Here is a 21,588-nt window from a genome sequence, read left to right as displayed (position 1 = left end):
TTTTAAGTTTATGGTAGTGGAATGCATTTTTGTTAGCATTAGGAAAGGAGGTATTAATAATTCAACAGAGCAGTTAGAATCTAAATGGATAATCAGGTTAAGAGGAGACTTTGGGCATGGCCTTAATGATAGGGTACCCATCAAACCATGGCTTAGAGCCAGACGTTTGAAGAAATAATATATGAAACAGTGTAAGAAACTTCTCTGTGTGAAAGATTTTCAGTCCATATATTTCTAGTTAATCACTGTATATTAATCAGATCAGACAATAGTAGTAGAAGTAGCGAACGTAAACTCGTCAAGTCAAAAAGTAATAATAGAAAATATATAATTCTACAGCATTACTAAGTATTTGAAAGTAATCCAAGCAAGGCAGGCAGTCTGTTTCCAGTCAAAAATCCTTTATTAAGAAATAATATATGCATTCATGAATTTTATAATTGTTTAATGAATATGAATATTTGCTTTTGAAATTAATATTTGTTTTAGGAATGTTTTATTTTATTTAACTTTTAACAATGTATTGGTGTTTGCATTTCAGTTGTAGATGAAATGTTACTAACTTTGGATGTTCTTTATAGATTGTTTATACCTTTTAGCATGAAGTGTGAATTGTCATGTGATTTACTGAATTGATTATATAAATGGTTCTGTCTGTGTCTTGGCATACATCTGATGAAGTAGCTTTGCTACAAAAGCACTTATGTACCTGTTGTTTCATATTAAAGGAGAGATTTATACTGGAATTCCTCGCTATCCTTGGATCTTTTTGTGCCTTATATATATATAAAATATAAATGAAAGCCACCCCCAAAACATATAAATTATGCATTTACTGCATTGCAACTAAATATATATCTTTAAGAAAATGTATATTCTTTCTGCATGTAAATAAATTTCTTGATCAGAATCAGTAAAGCCCAAACTGTATGGGCAAAACATGCATCTGCCAGTGACTCTCTAAACAATACAGTGTGTCCCATAATGGCCCAAGCAAACCCAAAGTGCTCAAAGTGTCTACCCTTCAAACATCCCTTGGTGAGAGAGTGTGTCTGTGCTCATTCTCCTGAATATGGGTTGTTCATTACTATAATTACAGGCAGAAAATAAAGATAACATCACCTGAGCATCTCTCCATCTAAAAATAGTCTAGATATAGCTGACATTTCTGAGCTGAAGGGAGCTTTCTGTAGTATAGCCAGTTTTGGCTGAAGACACTTAATATCTGAACACTTGGAGCTAGACCCCATAGGCTTCCAAAGAAATATATCTTCATCTGGGAAAATGTGTGGTATCCACCACTCTCTGTCATAACAATTGCATACTAAATCACAAGTCAATGTGGATTCAGCGGCAGGGATACACATATATGTTCATAGCATGAGGTAGTCCCATACAGAGAAACTAAATGATTAAATCATATAGCTTTCCTCAAGTCCTGCTACCACATAAATGTTTAACATGCAGAATCAGGGCTATAAATGAAAGTCTTTACTCTCACATCTGTCATCTCTTGGGGTGTGAAACTCTTCTCTTTTCTCCAGTTCAAGTGGCTTCATAGGCTGAGTCATCATTGCCCAGGATAGTCACATCATTTAACCATTTTCTGAATTCACTGACTAACTTTAACGAGTATCTGTCATGAGCAGAGTCTCCACTGAGCCTGACTCTCTTGTCTTGCTCACTATGAACACAACTACTGGGCATCACAATAATTTGTATTGCTGCTGTGCTGGTCTTATTGACCTGCAAAAAGAACAACTTCATATCCATGTGCTACATACATTTTGTAGTTATCCATTCACCCTGCACATTTCAAGCACCCCTGGAGATCAGATGTAGTGCTTCTGTTACCTCCTTGAAAGCCCAGCACTTGCACTGCCATGTTATTTTTAAAGAATCTGAATATGCTAGACATATTTGGTCTTCTGGATCAGCTTAAGTTGATGGTAGTTCAGATGGATGTAAATGATCCCACGGCACCTACCAAAAAAAGTAAGGGAAGTTACCAGATGCCCTAGCCAGTTAACCCTGGAAGTTTAAATACCACTTTGGGCCTTCTCTGAAAAGAGGTCACTAGCTTAGTGGAGTTTAATGTAGAAAACAAAGGCTAGAAAGATGAGATAGATACATACACAGACAGACAGACAGATAGATACAATAAAATAAATACTTCCTCCTATCGCTAGGCTGTCTCACCAAATGCCTGTCAACCTTTTATGTGTCACTGGAGACATCTTCGACATGTCTGACTTAGGCTTTTGTTCAGTATATTTATTCAGGATTTATACTTTAGCTCCCTTTGACCAAGGCTTGCATAGCATATAAACTATCATTACTTTTATCAAATCATCTCTCCACTCTGTGAGTCCTTTTAATGTCAAAATGCAAATCACAGAGCTGTCTGTTTATTTGGGTCATATCTAATAATGAGCTATTCACTAAAGAGAGATTAGGTCCTTTGCTACACACACCATTCCATATTAGGGCATATGGGACATGTAACACCAATAGCATGGTATATATGAGTAAGTAAATCTGATGTAGCGTGTTCTACATTGGTAAAACTAGTAGAAAATTAAAAGAAAGAATGTATGAATATTTATCAGATATTCAAAGAAAAGTTGACACTAATGCACTTTTTCAGCATATTAACCAAACTGATGATACTCATGAATTTAGATTTTTTATTTTCCAAAATGTTCACAGAACTATTAGAGTCAGTGATCAAAATAATTTACTAAAGGTATTAGAAAACAAAATGGATATTAAGGTTCAAAGCACATCAACCTCCAGGACTCAATGATAATACTACTATAAAACCTATTTTAAAGGAGAAACACAATAAAATTAAATGAAGTTATTTATAGATTTTTATTATTATGGTTAATATACATGTATGTATATATATATATATATATATATATATATATATATATATATATATATATATGTTTTAAGTTTTTTATTATTATTTTTTATATAATATATAATTGTTAAATGTTTTGTGCTCGTTACTTTTATTGGATAATTAGACTTCATTAAATACTGATCATCACATGATTTTAATTTACTATATATTAGATGCTGTATTTGATAGTAGTCTTTTATGCCTGATGAAGCCTGAGAGATGAAAGTTTGTCACTAACTAGCAAATATATTTGAAATAAATCTTTATTGTTTTGAGTGTCATGGTGCTGTTTTTTCCAATTTTGTTGTTTTAGCTTTTTTGGTAAAACCAGCTTTGTCTGAGTAGTAGAAGCTTTGCTTTTGTTTTTACTTTGTGCTTCGTGTTTTCGTCCATGGACACGACAGCTCATTTTAATCCTTCAACATCAACTAGTGACCATCAGTTGCTTAATATACCTCATATTTCTCCAATATAGGATATATCAAACAATCCACTTTTATAGTATATAACTAATGCAGCTACAGGTACTCTGTCTTTGGAAAATAACTATTTAAATCAGTTGCCAGGATTTGAACTTAAAATTCAGACTTGTAAAAAACTGCAGTGGCAATGTCTGTCTTTTGAAGTCTGTTTGAAAAACAGAATCATACCTAGGGGGCTATGTATTATTAAAATACCCAATTATTGGGACAACTACCCTAAGTTGCTTCAGCAGTGGCAGACCTTAAACTTAAATTGCTCATTTCAATACATGCAACTCATGAATAACTTTCTTCATCCAATTGTGAACCAACTAAAAATGGAGCTGCTGTATGACTTTAATGTATTAATTTCCAGTGTTCAGCTTAATTCACACTCTGTATCACTATCTGAAATGTTGAATAGAGTTACTGAATTTGAGAAGCGTCTCATAGCAGCAAAGAACATAAGATCTAAAGGGATTACTATGATTTCCAATCAGGAAATATTTTTACTTGGCCAAAACATCAGTTCCGGTCTAATAAGCAGACTAATAAACAAACTGCAAATAAAGAGAATTGCCAAAAGAACTGTCAGGAAAATACTGTAATTACTAATTCAACAAATGCAACTCATGCAACAGTTGCTGATATAAGCATTGTGAATACTTCACCACAGACACCAACGATTGTTGATTCAAGTATTGTTTCTGCTCTTGACCCTTTAGTTTTAACTTCTCTCATAAAGGAACCTTATCCATTACTGGCAGACAAGAAACAGCAGAAAAACACATGAGGTCACAGCAAAACTCATTTTATGGGACAAAGAATGACCACCAGAAGTCAGATGAGAACTTAACTGGTACTGTCTTTAATGTATCTAAATATACCCTGTTCCAGCATGAACTGACATTATTGAATAAGGGTTTAAACTTTATTCCTGGCAAAATGTTAAACATAGCTGATACTTTAACTAATTTTAAACTTTTTGTCAGAAACTTGAACTTAAAACTATTATACAATGCTAGTAACATGAATGAGAATTATGCTGGTAATTTAAAAAGTAATACTTTTCCACCAAATAATAATCCTTTAATAACAGCTTTTGAGACAGCTGTTGAAAAAGATATTTATGACTTTATTATTGCTAATAAAACCTGTTACTATAACTTGACTCCAGAAGAATCTCAAGCTATTAGATCTTTGTCTGCTAATGACAGTGCAGTTATTAAACCAGCAGACAGTGCAGTTATTAAACCAGCAGACAAAAGTAGAGGTATAGTTATTTTAGGTACTGAATTCACAGATGCATGATATACTTGATACAAATGATTATGAAGTTATTGATGGAAAGTATTTACAATATATTATTTCTTATATAAACAGCATTATATATGATATGCATTTTAATGGGCAAATACCATTAGAATTACTTGAATTTTTTCATGTTTCAGCACCTGGAATACCATTTATATATGGTATTCCTAAAATCCATAAGTCTACCTCTATTCCCCCCTTTAAGACCAATAGTTTCAACCAATGGCTGGATCACAGAGCCTATTTCACATTTTTTAGAATCTAAACTTAAGATAGCTCTTAACTTCTGCAAGATAATAGTGAAGGATACATCACAATTTTTGTAACATTTGTATGCATGGTCTAATATTAATAATGTAGCTGACAGTTATTTTGTAACTTTGGATGTAGGTGCTCTGTTTATATCTATTCCTAATGACACAGGCATTAACTATCTTAGGGAGTTCATAACAGCACATTGCATTTTTTTTCCAGCAACAGGAACTGAAGCTTATTGTGCTTTAACAGATTTAGTGCCAGCTAATAATGTGGTTTTATTTCATGAGATGATATATAAACAAAAGAGAGGAGTGGTCATGGGTACTCCCATGGCCAAGAGTTATGCTAATTTGGTGGTTAATAATTGGGAGGTGAAATATGTTTTTGATTCACAAAAAAATAAATATATTAATAATTTGGTATTTATAGGTGTTTTGTAGACAACGTTTTTTAATATGGAATGTTCCTCTTTTTTCCTTATATGATTTTATAAATTATTTGCATTCAACTTCAGATTTTTTTATGTTTTAAATAGAATATTCATTTTATTGAAATTGATTTTTTAGACATTAAATTATATAAAAACACTGTAGGGTGTATTGAGATTATACTTTTTTAAGAAAACAGTTAAGAAAGAACACATACCTGCATAGGAAAAGTATGCATCCACCTCATATATTTAACAACATTGTGAGAAATCAATTCGCTCATGTAGTTAAACTGAACACAAATAAAAAAAAACAGGGATACTTAAGTTTATGGCTGATGATTTCTTAAATATAGGTTATAAAGAAATGGATGTACAACAATTGCCAATAAAAGCTGTACAAGATATTGAAGAACATCTTTGTCCTATTTTTTCAGATGCATATGTTTCTTATAGTAGGATACAATGAAATAAGTGTCACAATAAGAGACAGAATCAAATATTATTTAGATGTGTTCTTCCATACGATGCTAATACATGTAAGGTACAGGATATAATCAAGAAACATTTCTTTATGTTAAATTATATTCCTGTTTTTAAAAATCTCACCACAGATAGTCTTAGGCTTAGATATAGAAATACAAGTAATCTAAAACAATTATTATGCTATAAAGAACAAGAAAAATATGTTAAAAAACAACAGATTATGAAAGAAGATACACAAAGATGCAGTAATTGTCAATTTTGTAAATATTTATATACTGAGTTAGTGTATGACCATCCTTTGCTGCACACACCATTCCGTATTAGAGCATATGGGACATGTAACACCAATAGCATAGTATATATGAATAAGTGCATCCGATGCAGCATGTTCTACATTGGAAAACTAGTAGAAAATTAAAAGAAAGAATATGTGAACATTTATCAGATATTCAAAGAAAAGTTGACACTAATACACTTTTTGGGCATATTAGCCAAACTGATGATACTCATGAATTTAGATTTTTTATTTTGCAAAATGGTCACAGAACTATTAGAGGTAGTGATCAAAATAATTTAATATTGGTATTAGAAAATAAATGGATACTAAGGTTTAAAGCACACCAATCTCCAGGACTCAATGATAATATTACTATAAAACCTATTTTAAAGGAGAAACGCATTAAAATTAAATGAAATTATTTATAGATTTTTATTATTATGGTTAATATACATATATATATATATATATATATATATATATATATATATATTTTTTTTTTTTTTTTTTTTTTTTTTAAGTATTTTATTATTTTTTTAATATAAGATTTAATTGTTACATGTTTTGTGCTCGTTACTTTTATTGGATAATTAGACTTCATTAAATACTGATCATTATATGATTTTAATTTACTATATATTAGATGCTGTCTTTGATAATAGTCTTTCATGCCTGATGAAGCCTGAGAGGTGAACGTTTGTCACAAACTAGCATATATTTTTGAAATAAGCCTTTATTGTTTTGAGTGTCCTGGTGCCATTTTTTCTATTTTTGAGAGATTAGATCTCACAGGTGAAGAGGCAGGGTGAGTAAGATCAAAAGTGTTAAAACAATGAAGTTACGATGGCTTTAATGGTCCAAACAAATTTATCCTGAGACAGTGGGATTTCCACAAGTGGTATAACATTTTGTTTCGGTACCATGTCTGCAATAATATTAAGTGGGGGTAATAAAAAGTGATTGGTGCAGTTAGCCAATCTGTTTGCAAAAGATACAATGAGAACTCTATTGCTGAAGCTTCTTTGTTAAACATAGGAGAACCAGCCACCAATCCTTAGACATCTTCAGCAATTCTTCAGAACATTATAATTATTTAGTATGAAGTGAGAAACTGAATGCAAAGATTTAATCCAGGTATTTGAAACAGCAGCAAGTTTAGAAAGGTATCTTTTGATCCAGCTTATTACTTGTACTGCACATATTAATGTGGACTAGCCATAGTCAGTAAGCAAGTGCAGATCCTAGGGGGTATCCACTGAGGAGAAAATGAGATAGTAGAGAAATCTTTGATAAGTAGTTGCCTTTTGTTAAAGTTTATATCCTTTCTCTCAGCAGCTGTAACACTGAGCACAAAAGAAGTACAGTCTCATAACTGAACATCACCCGTGTCCAGTGCTAATATAGCAAACTACATCCTAGATAGGTAGGGACACAAGTTACTTGGACTACCCACCATTCATATGATCTAACCCTCACATAAGACTGGGTATAAAAGTAAAGAAAGATAAGCTTCTGATGCACTGTATAGCTAAGAACGTCAGCTGTTAAAACAAAACAGGAATCCATCCATCAGCAATAAGTTCAAAAGATTCATTTTAAAATGTATAATAAGCGGACCAAATAATAACATAGATTACAAGTACAGTATGCAGAAGGTATACATTTTTCAAAATTAGATAAGAGATTAAATTACAGGGAGAAGAAGTGGAGTAACTGATAATTAAACAAATAAAGAGAATGGTGCTTTAAAAAGGACTTCACTTCACAGTAGATGAAAGTAAAAGATCTCTTAACGGGTTACTAACAAGAGTAAGATAACATCTGGAAAAGAGCAGCGTGACAAAAGAGCGCTCTGGTATAATAGCAAGAGTTTAGTCCCTGCAGCTGGCAAGGTGCAGTAGAAAATTAAATGGCCCAGTAGGTTAAGGGGACAGCTTCTGCTGAAAACCACATATTTCATTATTTAAGTAAAATTACTTTTATAGAATCACCCTAAGTAGAACGTCAAAGTGGAAGAAGAAGAAGAAGAATGCAATATACTATGCTCAGAGGACAAGATATATGACCATGACATACAAAAGCTGTTATTAACTGAAATATAGGTGTGGAAAATCCATGGCACCAGGTAGCAGCAGCAGCAGTCCCCACGTACTTGCAGTTATCAGGCATTTTCAGCAGGTAGGAGGGTGTCTGCTAAGCACTTATGAAGTACAGGTAAAAACAATGGCACTTCTTTCAGATGAAGAGCAGGATAAGAAAGTTATCTAGGGATTCAGAAGTGACATAAACTTGCACAAGTATGGTTAAAGCAATTAACCTTCAGCACAAGCACATGAACACAAATTGGTAAAATAAATAGTAAGGATAAACGAAAAACACAGATTGCAGTGGAGATGATCACTTCAGTTCTTTGCAATCAATGTAGTGTTAAGGTGCAAAAATATATGGCAGTCATAGTTGACTTATACACAGTCATTTCATTGCCAATTAATATATAACAATAGAATAATTAAATCCAAATGAAGCCAAGTAAACTGAATAATTGACTATTTTCCTTTAGATTCTATACTGATTTATTATAATATGTAATAACTGCATTGATGTCCCAACATAAGAAAAATGCCAAGTTCATCAGACAATAGATTCAGTATATGAAGTCACTCAGTAATAATGCATCAAGATCTCCCTTGCAGTTAGTGCAGAGGATTACAGAGCTGTTAATGAGGTGCCTCTTGGGGTCCAGTGGTCCACAGTTTGATTCATTCACCCTCCATTGCCTGACTATGAGTATCTGATCAAGTCATTTGTCTAGAGATCGCTCCTGGGCTGTGTCAGAAAAGGGTCTATATTGATCTATATAGATAGATTCTACCCTGGCTATCAAATGCAAATAAAGTAAAAATAAGGTGCAAATCTAATGAAAGAATTCAAATTAATTGATTGATAGATTCAGTACATTGGGAAAGAATTGCTAACTGGACAAGAAATGAAATGAGATAAGAATCATATTCATTTCCTACATTAAGAGTCACATGATGTATTAGTCAAACAAGGTTATTATAAATCTGCAAATTCAAAAAGTAAATTAAAAAGCAACAGAGGTAAACATAGCTCTTGGTGTAAGCAATGCAAACAGCATGGACTGGTAAGATCTTAAACATCAGAACTTCCAAAATGTTTGTGGGGTCAAACAAATAAGGCACTAACGTGCAATAAAGAGACCAAGTCCAGACAAGAGAGGAACATAGCAAGATAAGTCCAAGGTAAGTGTATTCTGTAATATCAGGATGAAAAACTGTATTACAACATTAATGAAAAAATCCAAGTCTAACAATTTAGGATGACACGTGTGCAAACCCAGCTTTGCAGCTGATTTGTGCAGTCAGAGAATCAGCTTCCACAGGTTCAAACGCAAACAGCATCTGTCTGCATGCCATCTTTCTTATCAGGTATTCAAAGAGGATTTGATGGATAACAGATGGCCAGGTAATTCTTTAAAAGACATTAGCACCAACAGTAGACAACTCTTCCCATTGAAAAGGAAGACAAAATACTGCTCAAAAGATAAAGAATCCAGGAAATTATATGACACTGGACAACATGTTCAAGGTGAAATAGTCTCGATTATGAAATCAATCACATTCAGTTTATATTTGTAATGTGTTTTGGTCTTTTTTTTTCTTCATAGCAAAACAGTAATAGTCACACATATATATGTAATATTGCATCAATCATACCTATAAAGTGTTACTTTTTGTGATTAGTTTGGATTTATATTTGGCTACTTATTTATTATGTTCCAATTATTTTGGCTACTCTGGACAAAAATAATGCATTACTTTAAAAATGAAGCTTTTTAAAAGCTTCTTACATTAAAAGCTGTGGAGAGCACCCCAGCCTTACCTGGTTACTCATCCTATCATACATACAGACCCCAAATTGAAGGCAGCAAAGCTAAAGGAGGTGGTCTCTCAATATATATTAAAGATATACACACCTCCAGACTGGTCAAAAAGTATGATCACAGGAGACATTCCAGGTGCAGTTAATGGTTGACAAGACCCCTGTTCAAATCATAATTAGCTACAGGCCCCCAACGCTGACTCAAAACACCCACGCCACCTATCTGGACCTCTTCAAATCTTTTAAGATTCAATCCTATACCCTGATCCTGGGTGATTTTTAACTACCCAACCACTGACTGCAACAACTACTTGAGCCAAAACACAAATGCTCAAAGATTCCTTGACTTTGTCAGTGCTTGGATCAGCTGGTTGACACCCCCACAAGAGGTGGCAACATCTTGGACTTGGCACTAACCAACACAGGAAACCACTGCAGCACCCCCACAGTGTCATCATCCCTGCTATGATCAGACCACAAAGTGGTCACCTTCAAAGTCACCATCTCCCCTGACCCCCTCAACCCAGCTAGAGTTAAACAAAAAAATTTCCCCAAAGCTGATTACAACCTTCTGAGGGAAGTTCTAAACAGCTTCACAGCCCTCTCCCCTACAGTAGGAACTGGCACTAATGTCCAAACCTTCACCAAAGTACTATACAACCATTTATATAAATGCATGGATTCAACAATACCTGACAGGACAAAATTCTCCTCCTCAAGGAAGAGTAAACCTGTCTGGTGGACAGCAGCTATAAATAAACTCTGCAACAAAAGGAAAACTTGCTATTCAGGACCAAGAAGGAACAGGTGCTAAATTGGAAGCAATTTCTCCTTATCCTAAACAGGCAAATAAGGGTATTGGTAAAGTCCTACAAAGTTAACTTCAAATCCAAATTGGCCACATCTGCTAAAGACAATCATAAGGCCTTCTTCACATACATCCACAAAATAAGGGGAAACACCCACATCTGGTCAGAACTGATGGTCAAGGACACCATGTACACAAATTCTGTGGATATAGCCAACCTACTGGTAGACAGGTTCAGTGAAAACTTCATCCCTCTGTCCCTCCCATCAGTAATCCAGGATATCCCAGCACCTTCCCCCTCACCCCTTATCTCTAGGAAACAAGTCATTCCTGCCCTTTCAAAGGCTAAAAACACAGCTTCCATGGAACCTAGTAACATCCTAGGCTGCATCCTGCATCAACTCAGGCAGGAACTCACAGAACCATTACACCCTATTTCATCCCAGCAAATTAGGGGATAGCCACTGTCATCCCTCTACACAAAGGTGGAGCATCCACTAATCCAGGCAATTATAGACCCATCAGCCTACCAGCCCGATTTGGAAGGCCACGGAACACATTATCATGGACTACATTAAAAAGAACATTGGCTACCTCCAAATGGTTGACCCCACACAATTTGATTTTGTCAAGTGGAGATCATGCCTGTTAAATTTTGTAGACTTCTCTGAGACAGTCACCAAAGACAGTGCACACCCCCTACCTTGACCTGGCCAAGGCCTTCGACACTATTCTCCACTCAATCATAATAGCTAAACTATCCCAGCTTGGCGAATATCAGTATGTAACCAGATGGCTACCTAACTATCTCACTGATAGAACTCATTCAGTCAAAATAGGGGAAGCTACCTCAAGTAGTAAACCCATAATGAGTGGCATACCCCCACAAATCGATCTCGGGGCCCCTGTTGTTTGGAATATTCCAGAGATCTATGGCTGACCATGTTTTCAGATGACTGCAAGCTGGGAGCTGTCATCAACTACCCAAGTAATGTAGACATACTGCAAGAGGGTCTCACCCAGACAAATTACTGGTGTCAGAAACATGGTCTCAAACTAAATGCCAAAAAATGCATCCTCTCCTTTGAGGAGAGTGACATCTCCACAAATTATCACATTAATAACAACATCCTAAACATGCAAGCAGTTGTGAGGGACCTGGGCACCCAAGTTGACAGCAATCTAACTTTTGACCACCATGTTTCCTCCATTATATGGAGAGATTTATACATGGATCACCTCATTAGTAAGGGTATTTCTTCCAGGAACAAGGAAGTCATAACCACCCTGTATTCTTCCCTTATCAAGCCCATGATTGAGTATAACACCCCTTTTGGTATGCACCTCATGAAGCACATGCAGCAACTGGAGAGACCACAGAGGTTCCTGACCAGGAGAATCTAGGGCTTCAAAAATGTATCCTACATGGATAGTCAAAAATGTATCCTACATGGATAGTCTAAAATCCTTGTCCCTCTACTCCAACTCATACAGACTCCTTCGAGGTGATCTATGTCTGACATACAGAGCAATCTCTGACTCCACCTTGATGAAATTGTTGCGTATCCACAAGCCAAACTCCACTCACGTGACCCACACGCAAAACTTCAGCTTGGTCTGCAACATCAATAGGACTTGCTGGCAGGATAGATTTGTCTATCTGTGGAATAGGCCCCCTCTTCACATCAAGCAGAGTACCTCATTATCCCTCTTTATGAGGAAACTGGATGGCTGGATGGGAAATAGAAAATACACCCCTGGGATTCCACCTGTGTCCCTACTGGACAGGGACATTGGGTGCTGACTTGTGGGAATATGGGATAATTTATTGTCTAAGCTTATAAGGGTCTCAGAACCAGTAGCCTAGTAACTTACTATGATCCTATGATCCTATGAATCTCCAAAGCTAGAGTGCTACTTCAAAAACAAAACTGTAAAAAAGTGTGGTATTTCTAAGTGGCATTTTTGGACATTCTGAACCCATAGCATTGTAACAAGTTGACATCATCGATATTCTTATCCTCATCACCACCTCCATATTGCAAACTCTGCTAATTTCCTTTTTGCAGGTACTGTCATTTATAAATATTCTAATTCAGTATGGCCTGAGATGACTCCTGAGCAGAATTAGTAATAAACTATTTAATACCAACATGCTTCATTTGACAGTGGAGCAGTGGATAGAGTTGCTGCCTCATAGCAAGAGGTTCCATGGTTCAATTTTTGGCTGGGGGTGCCTTCTGTGTGGACTCTCATGTCCTCCCTGTGTTTGTGTGGGTTTCGACTAGGTGCTCTGGTTTCCTACAAAATTCCAAAGACATGCAGTAGATGGATTGGACACTCTCAATTGGCCATAGGTGTGAATGTGTGTGCAAGTGTATTTTGCAATACGACTAACGTGGCAGGTATAGCCACCCGGCAGTGTGAACCTTGGTTCTAGATGATTGTTATTATTGAATTGACACTCCAGCCCAATGTGCAAAAATGGGAAAAAGCAGTTGTGGATGTATAGATGCTCCACTTGATATCATTATAAATACATACTGTGCATCTCTGTTAACATAAGTGCATAAAGAGAAAGGGAAAATGAAGGCAGGCGCTTTACTTCATTAATTGCATTTTGTACTGATAAGTTAGGAATACATTCACTTTTTTTAGTTTCCTTTTATGAGCTTGATTACTGCTTTATGATACAGTTTTTTATATTATAATATTAATGTGGCCCAGTGCTTAGTATATAGCATATGTGAAAGCAGTTATGTTTCTTTAAGGTAGTGAATTTGTGTTTAATGATTAGGTACATTTAATCTTATTGGTTACTTTCTTAATAGATTTGCATATATATATATATATATATATATATATATATATATATATATATTCTGCTTTTTGTGTACTTTTAATGTCTGAAGAAGTGCTGTTTTATCGCTATGAAACCGCTAACATTCTTAATAAACTATTTCATTGTGATTTTATCTTTTTTACCACTCCTTTGCCATTGGTTGGTTTGGTGGATGTTATTGTGGACATATTAAAATACATGTTTATGCTTTATCGTATGAAAAATTCAGTCGTGTAATACTACACAGTATGGTTTCAACTTATTACTATGTGTCTTCAGATCCTGTAATCAGTATGAATACAATTATGGTTAAAATGGTAATCAAAGTCTAAACAACTGCTTTTTGAGTGTTGAATACTATAAACGAGATAAAAGAACTGGGAGAAGGATCTTTAGGAAATAGAAGCAGTAAATTAAAAAGAAATAAATGGAAACTGTGGAAACAATACATGCAAAATAATGTTCAGGAGGAGGAGGAATGTGGTTTAAGGAAAGGCAGGATTTGAGCCAATTATGTAATGTTGGACTGACGATAGTTATAAAGATATGTGATGTGTAATGTATGCAGGAAAACATGTTAATACGATTTGCTTTCTTTTCTGTTAATGTAAAGTTGTTTAAAATATATATTACATTTTTCTATATATACAGTCACTTATTAATGAGCATTTGTTTAATGGATAGAATGTCAATGTCTCTACTTGTGTGCCAAATGATTTAACCCTAGCAAGTAATTACATTAGCCAAATTCACACACACACACACACACACACACACACACACACACACACACACACACACACACACACACACACGCACATACACGAGCGTGTGCACACGCACACGCATCTTTTGGACACAAACAAGCCCAGACAGAACAAACACTGGACAGGAATTGAACATTAATTCTGTACCGATTTTCAGAAAATGAAGTTAAATACCAGCACATATTGCAGACAAAGTTTCAAGCAACCACATTTTGAAACTGTTATGGGTGTGCCAACAACAACAAAAAAATTACATTCACACAAGAAAGATGATGCAAGTAAATTTAAAAGCAATTGAAGCTCTGTGGCATTAAAGTATTTGGCACCTGCTCTTAAGTAAAGTACCCCAGAATTAGCAGAACGTGTTACAAACTGCATATGCAGAGACACATTACTGTTTCTAATCCATCTGTGTTATGTTATATAGAAGTTTGTAACCCATGGCAGTGGGAGAAAACTGAAATGCAAATGTTTATTTACTGCTAGATCAAGTGTAAGTTTGTACTTGTATACAGCTAGTAGCTCCAAAATCCTAGTAAATTGTAAATCATATAAAAGTGATACTTTTATAAAGAAAATGAAGGCACCACCCATATGCTGGCTTGTATCGCTGAAGCAATGTTTATGGCTTATGTATTGCTGTCTAAAGAGCCAAGCCAAATAGACAGACCACTGTAAGAACATCAAACTACATGGTCAACATGAGAGTTATTTTTGAAATGCTGATATTACAGCACTGATTTATGTTTTGCTTTGTCATATTGTTTGGTAAACATATTATACAGTATTGCAAAAGTTACTTTATACAACATAAACACATAGTCAGATACTGAACAGAGTCCTTAAAAAATAAACTTTTTGGTACCATGCCAAGTTCTGAAACACCAGAACACTTACTCTAAATTATCTGTAAATACATGCAAATTCTTTATTTATAATATGAATTAGAAAGCAGTGTCTAAAAAGAAAAAAACTTTTACATAAGCAAAGGGTCGGGGTTCTTTCTATAAGCAGTTTCAAGCATGTTGAATATATTAGCTCACCTAAGGCAGTCAAGTAAAGCCTAAATTTGTCACAAGTACTATCTTTGGCATCCTTGTTCTCAGTAGATGAAATAATTCATGGTGAATAAAATGCAGTGCAGCTGATTCTTTTGAACTGTGTTGAATGCCTGCACTTTTCCAAAGCACTGGGAGTAAAACATATCATAAAAAACAACAGCGCATGCTTCAACCTACACCACAGAGAAGGAACAACGTATGGCAGACTAGAGTATAAATGAAATGAAGCTCAAGCATCCCCATGAGAAAGGCAGGCAACACTTCGCTATTATATCAGAGCAGATAGAGGGAGGGAAGCAAAACTGTTACAGAGCTGCTACATGCAGAGTTATATTGTAAGGTTTTACAGCTGTGCATAGCTGTTATAACAGGAACTTGGTGACTTTCAGCAGTTTAGTATGGAAAGTTTTACTTAAATATAAAAACATATGTATGCCATATGGCCATATAATGCACTGCAACTGGAACTTTCCTTTGACTTCTGTGATATAGGAAAGGAAAAGACAGTGGACACAACTTGGTTATCTTCAGTTTGCAGAACAGTCTCGTTGGCTGGACAAAAAAGGTAGTAATTATGAACAAGACAATGACTGGTAATCATATCAACGTTCTCAGCAATGGTTCAACAGCCAGAGGCAATGCATGTAATAAATACCACACATACAGACAGCATTGTACACCATATGTATTGCAAGCAGGTACTGTGGTGAATGATACAACAAATGTATTTTGGTGTAGTGACTGATTGGACAGGTGAGCACATTAGAAAAGCCAGCAATAGGTGGGATGATGCTTATGCAGACTGGAGTAACACCATGGCTACATTGTTAAACGATGATGAGAATGACTAAACCATATTGTAGGTGTGTACATAATGCACACACACACACACACACACACACACACACACACACACACACACACACACACACGTGCGCCAGTAGATGCGAGCATGGAAACACACACAAACACACACACACACACACACACACACACACACACACACACACACACACACAGACAAACATATGCATCTAAGTGTTATTGCGTATACGTCTGTACATGTGAGCGTGTGTGTGTGTGTGTGTGTGTGTGTGTGTGTGTGTGTGTGTGTGTGTGTGTGCGTGTGTATACGCGTTTCCATGCTCACATCTACTGGCGCACGAGCGAGTGTGTCACACACACACAGACAGTTAGATAGATAGATAGATAGATAGATAGATAGATAGATAGATAGATAGATAGATAGATAGATAAAAATAGCATAGTAGTGGATGGTCCCTTTAAATGTGCTAGCCTAGAAATGCCATTTGGCCCACATTGATGAATAGTATCTTTAAGGAGATTAACCTAGAACAAGCAAGGATGTAAGATGTAATTAGGGACATGGGTATTTGAAGTACGGTGATTTAGCACACAGCAGTCTTCTGATAGATGGGTTAGATTTAACGTAAGGGCTAGGAAGTGTTTTGGTACCTATTTTTAAGAATAAGGGTGATGTGCAGAGCTGTAGTAACTACAAAGGCATAAAACTGATCAGCCACAGCTTGAAGTTATGGGAAAGAGTAGTGGAACCTAGGTTAAGAAGGGAGGTGATGATTAGTGATCATCAGTATGTTTCATGCCGGGAAAGAGCACTACAGATGCAATGTTTTGCTCTGAATGTTGATGGAGAAATATAGAGAAGGTCAGAAGGAGTTGCACTGTGTCTTTGTGGACTTGGAGAAAGCATATGATGGGGTGCCTAGAGAGGAGTTGTGGTATTGTATGAGGAAGTCAGGAGTGGCAGAGAAGTATGCAAGTGTGGTACAGGATATGTATGAGGGTAGTGTGTCAGTGATGAAGTCTGCAGTGGGAGTGACAAATCTGTTTAAGGTGGAGGTGGGATTACATCAAGGATCAGCTCTGAGCCCTTTCTTATTTGCAGTGGTGATGGACAGGTTGACAAATGAGATCAGACAGGAGGCCCCATGGACAATGATGTTTGCAGATGACATTGTGATATGTAGTGAGAGTAGGGACCAGGTTGAGGAGACCCTGGAGAGGTGGAGATATGCTCTAGAGAGGAGAGGAATGAAGGTCAGCAGGACTAAGACATAATATATGTGTGTGAATGAAAGGAAGGATAGAGGAATGTTGAGGATGCAGGGAGTAGAGTTGATGAAGGTGGATGAGTTTAAGTACTTGGGATCAACAATTCAGGGTAATGGTGAGTGTGGAAGAGAGGTGAAGAAGAGAGTACAGTCAGGATAGAATGGGTGGAGAAGAGTGTCAGGAGTGATTTGTGACAGACGGGTACCAGTAAGAGTGAAAAGGAAGGTCTACAAGAGGGTAGTGAGACCAGCTATGTTGTATGGGCTGGAGACAGTGGCATTGACAAAAAGGCAGGAGTCAGAGCTGGAAGTGGCAGAGTTGAAGATGTTAAGATTTGCATTGGGTGTGGCAAGGATGGACAGGATTAGGAATCAGTATATTAGAGGGTCAGCTCAGGTTGGACGGTTTGAAGACAAAGTCAGAGAGACGAGATTGCATTAGTTTGGACGTGCTGAGGAGGGATGCTGGGTATATTGGGAAAAGGATGCTAAGGATGGAGCTGCCAGGTAAGAGGAAAAGATGAAAGCCTAAGATAAGGTTTATGGATGTGGTGAGAGAGGACATGCAAGTGGTTGGTGTGACAGAGCAAGATACAGAGGACAGGAAGAAATGGAAACTGATGATCCGCTGTGGTAACCCCTAACAGGAGCAGCCAAAAGAGAAAAAGAAGCTAGGGAAGTAGAGAGATTCATTGTGTGTGTGTGTGTGTGTGTGTGTGTGTGTGTGTGTGTGTGTGTGTGTGTGTGTGTGTGTGTGTGTGTGTGTGTGTGTGTGTGTGTGTGTGAGTTGATGTAGGTGATGTGTATATGTGTCTTCTATATTGGCAATGTTATGAAGAGTTTTTATTAAAGATAAGGATGATGTCAAGTTTCCCCTTCCCATTAATTATCCTTACTAATGTATGTTAACTATAACCCTAACCCCAGCCATACATCTAACCTTAGGAAAAAGCTCTTTCCATAACACTAGAGCTATTCAAGGTATGTCTGAAGTTAGTTTTTGTTGACTGGTCCCAAAAGGAAAATGAAAGTTATATACTTACCATAATAATAGATCTTATTGTCCCACTGGGTCTGTCTTAATGATTGGGTTATCTGTTATTGTAATGTTGCTTCTCTAGCAGAATATCTTCTCCCTTCTCCCATAATGCAGAGTAGCCCCACTTCTTTCTCATATTGAGTTTACCCTGCATAGGATACAAATACACAAGATAAAGCAGCATGTAGATAGATTTCAGGCGTAGATCTGCCTGGTCCATTCAGAAAGAAAGGTAAAATTCGTTAAGGGGAGGCAGGAGGGGCACTGAGACAGGCAGACAGGAAAAATAATGAGCTATCATTATGGCAAAGACATATCTTTTGTACCCTATATTGCCCCCTTCATCTGATTGTTTGTGACAGATTCCCCAGCTACTTTCTTAATGTGTGGCATCATGGCAAGAGAGCTCTGAGAATGGTGGGACCCAAAGCATTTCTCGACCTTGATTCAAAGTCAAGTGTATAGTGCTTGATAAAGGTGTGCATTGTTGACCAAGCTGCTACAGCAAAGATGTCATCTACAGAAGACTGCTTGAAAAAAGCCATAAAAGTTGAAAATGACCTTCTGGAATGAGCCTTAGGTCTTGATGGTAATGGTATGTCTTTGGAAGAGTAGACAAACGTGATGCAATCTGACAGCCATCTAGATAATGTGACTATGGAGACTTCGGCTCCTATTGGAAAATGGATAAAAGAGTGGGTCATTCTTCCTTATGGATTTTGTTCTATGAAGATAGAACAATAAGTGACAGTACACACCCAGGGTATGATGTTAGTACTATTCTCCTTCATTTGAGTGATTTGGGAAGAAGTCAGGCAAGTGAATAGAATGGTTTAAGGACATCTTCAAGTCTCCTTTTGGAAAGAATGAAGGGTTTGGTCTGAGGTAGACTCTATTTTTATGAAAAATTAGATATTAATTGAATGATAAGGCATGTAACTCAAGATATTCTTTTTGCTGGAGTACCTTCAACCAAAAATAAATTTTTCCATGAAAGGTAGTTTAAAAAGGAAGCAGGCACAAATGTGGAGATTTTGACAGCCTTGAGTACTAATGTAAATCTGATGATGGCATGGGGTCTTTAATGGGTGGTCCCAGAAGGAAAGTGCCCTTTAATAAGGCCTTACATTGCATTAGTTATGCTATATAACTAGAATTTAGGCCTGAGGAAAAGTTAGAAAGGGCAGCAAAGTGGCCCTTGCATATGGAATAACTGGTGCCTCTATCAAAAAGGCCTGCTAAAAGTTGTAGAATAGGAACCAGTGCTAAGAAAGGCTCCAGCCTTTGGTTAACTGTCTATAAGGAAACTCTTTTCCATTTGCTTCGATACACCTTAAAATAGATTGTTTTTGAGAAATAGTTAAAAATCTGAACTACTCTGGCAGGCAAGGCAGGGTTGCTGGCCTTCAGTACAATTGGAGAAACTTGTGGTTAGCCTGAGGAAGTTGATGTCTGGATGAGGCTTGCCAGACTCATGGAAAAGAAGTTCAGATTGCAGATCTGGAGACCATAGGAGTTGTGCCAGATGATGCCAGAATCAGGCTGGGCCAATAGGGGGCCAATGATTGTCTTGCACATGGATGCTTTCTGTAAGAATTTTGTTATTAATGGAAGGGGGAAGGCATACATAAGTGCAAGCAGCCAAGAATGCACCAGAGCATCCCAAGGTGTCTGTCCCTGTGTTGAATAAGGGCAAAGAAGCTGCTGCATCTGGTGTTGCTGATGTACCACACCACTGATGTATTGGCTATGTAGATGGAAATCATACCGTAGGGAGGATATTCTGAAGGGTCTGCAATGCTAAGAGGACTGCCCTCATCCCAGAACATTGATGTGAAATTAATCTTCTTCTTGTGATCACATTCCTTGGACTGTCCTTCATTCATAATGCCCTCCATCACAGACAGAAGGCATTCATGGTAACTGTAACGGTCATGGTAACAAAGGATCATCTCTCAAGAACAAGGGGGAAATTACTGCACTATTTTATATAGTTGTGGCAAATGGTAGACTGCTTTATGAGCAATGATGCAGGTGGGTAGACTGAGACCACTGAATACTAAGTGTCCATTGAAGGAATATCATATAGTACCTGGCATGGAGAACTAACACTATGGAGGCTGCCAAGGTGCTGACGATGCAAAGAATGTTTATCACAACCATTACCTCTTGCAGGGGTCTACTGTTAGGGGATATATCTGTCTCTGTATATAAATATATATATATATATATATATATATATATATATATATATATATATATGCATATACATTTATCTTTGTGTGTGTGTGTGTGTGTGTATATATATATATATATATATATATATATATATATATATATATATATATATATATACACACACACACACATTATGTGTGTGTGTGTGTGTGTGTGTGTGTGTGTGTGTGTGTGTGTGTGTGTGTGAACATATCTATATCTAGTGATCTATATATATATATATATATATATATATATATATATATATATATATATATATATACAGATATATATGAATTATCACAGCAGACATTTCATTGCATTTTGAAAAATTAGTGTTTTTTGTCAGAAACAATAATTCCCATGCGTTTTCCTTTTCTTTGTCTTTGTGCGATCCTGGAGTAAGTATATTTAATTTTAAGGGGTGTTGGGGGATTTCTTTTTGTAATCGAAAAGTAACTTATTGGTTTCCATTTGTGATTACTTTTTTCATTGATTTTAGTTGTGAGTTTAGTACTATTCAATAAGTTGTTGGGTACTCATGGGACAACTACTGAAAGCCACTTTGGTTGACATCTGTTTAATTTGGTTGACTAAGCAGATGGTCAACAGGTTTGCAGGACCTCACAATTTTTGGAGTTTGATGTACATGCTCTTTCTGCCATATTGTGCAATCTCAGAATTAGTATATATAATTATCAGGGGTTGGGCTTGTAATGTGTTG

Source organism: Protopterus annectens, chromosome 1.part0 (assembly GCF_019279795.1).
Source record: "Protopterus annectens isolate FY-2018-M chromosome 1.part0, PAN1.0, whole genome shotgun sequence".
NCBI classification, from domain to species: Eukaryota; Metazoa; Chordata; order Ceratodontiformes; family Protopteridae; genus Protopterus; species Protopterus annectens.
This window is presented reverse-complemented; position numbering follows the sequence as displayed.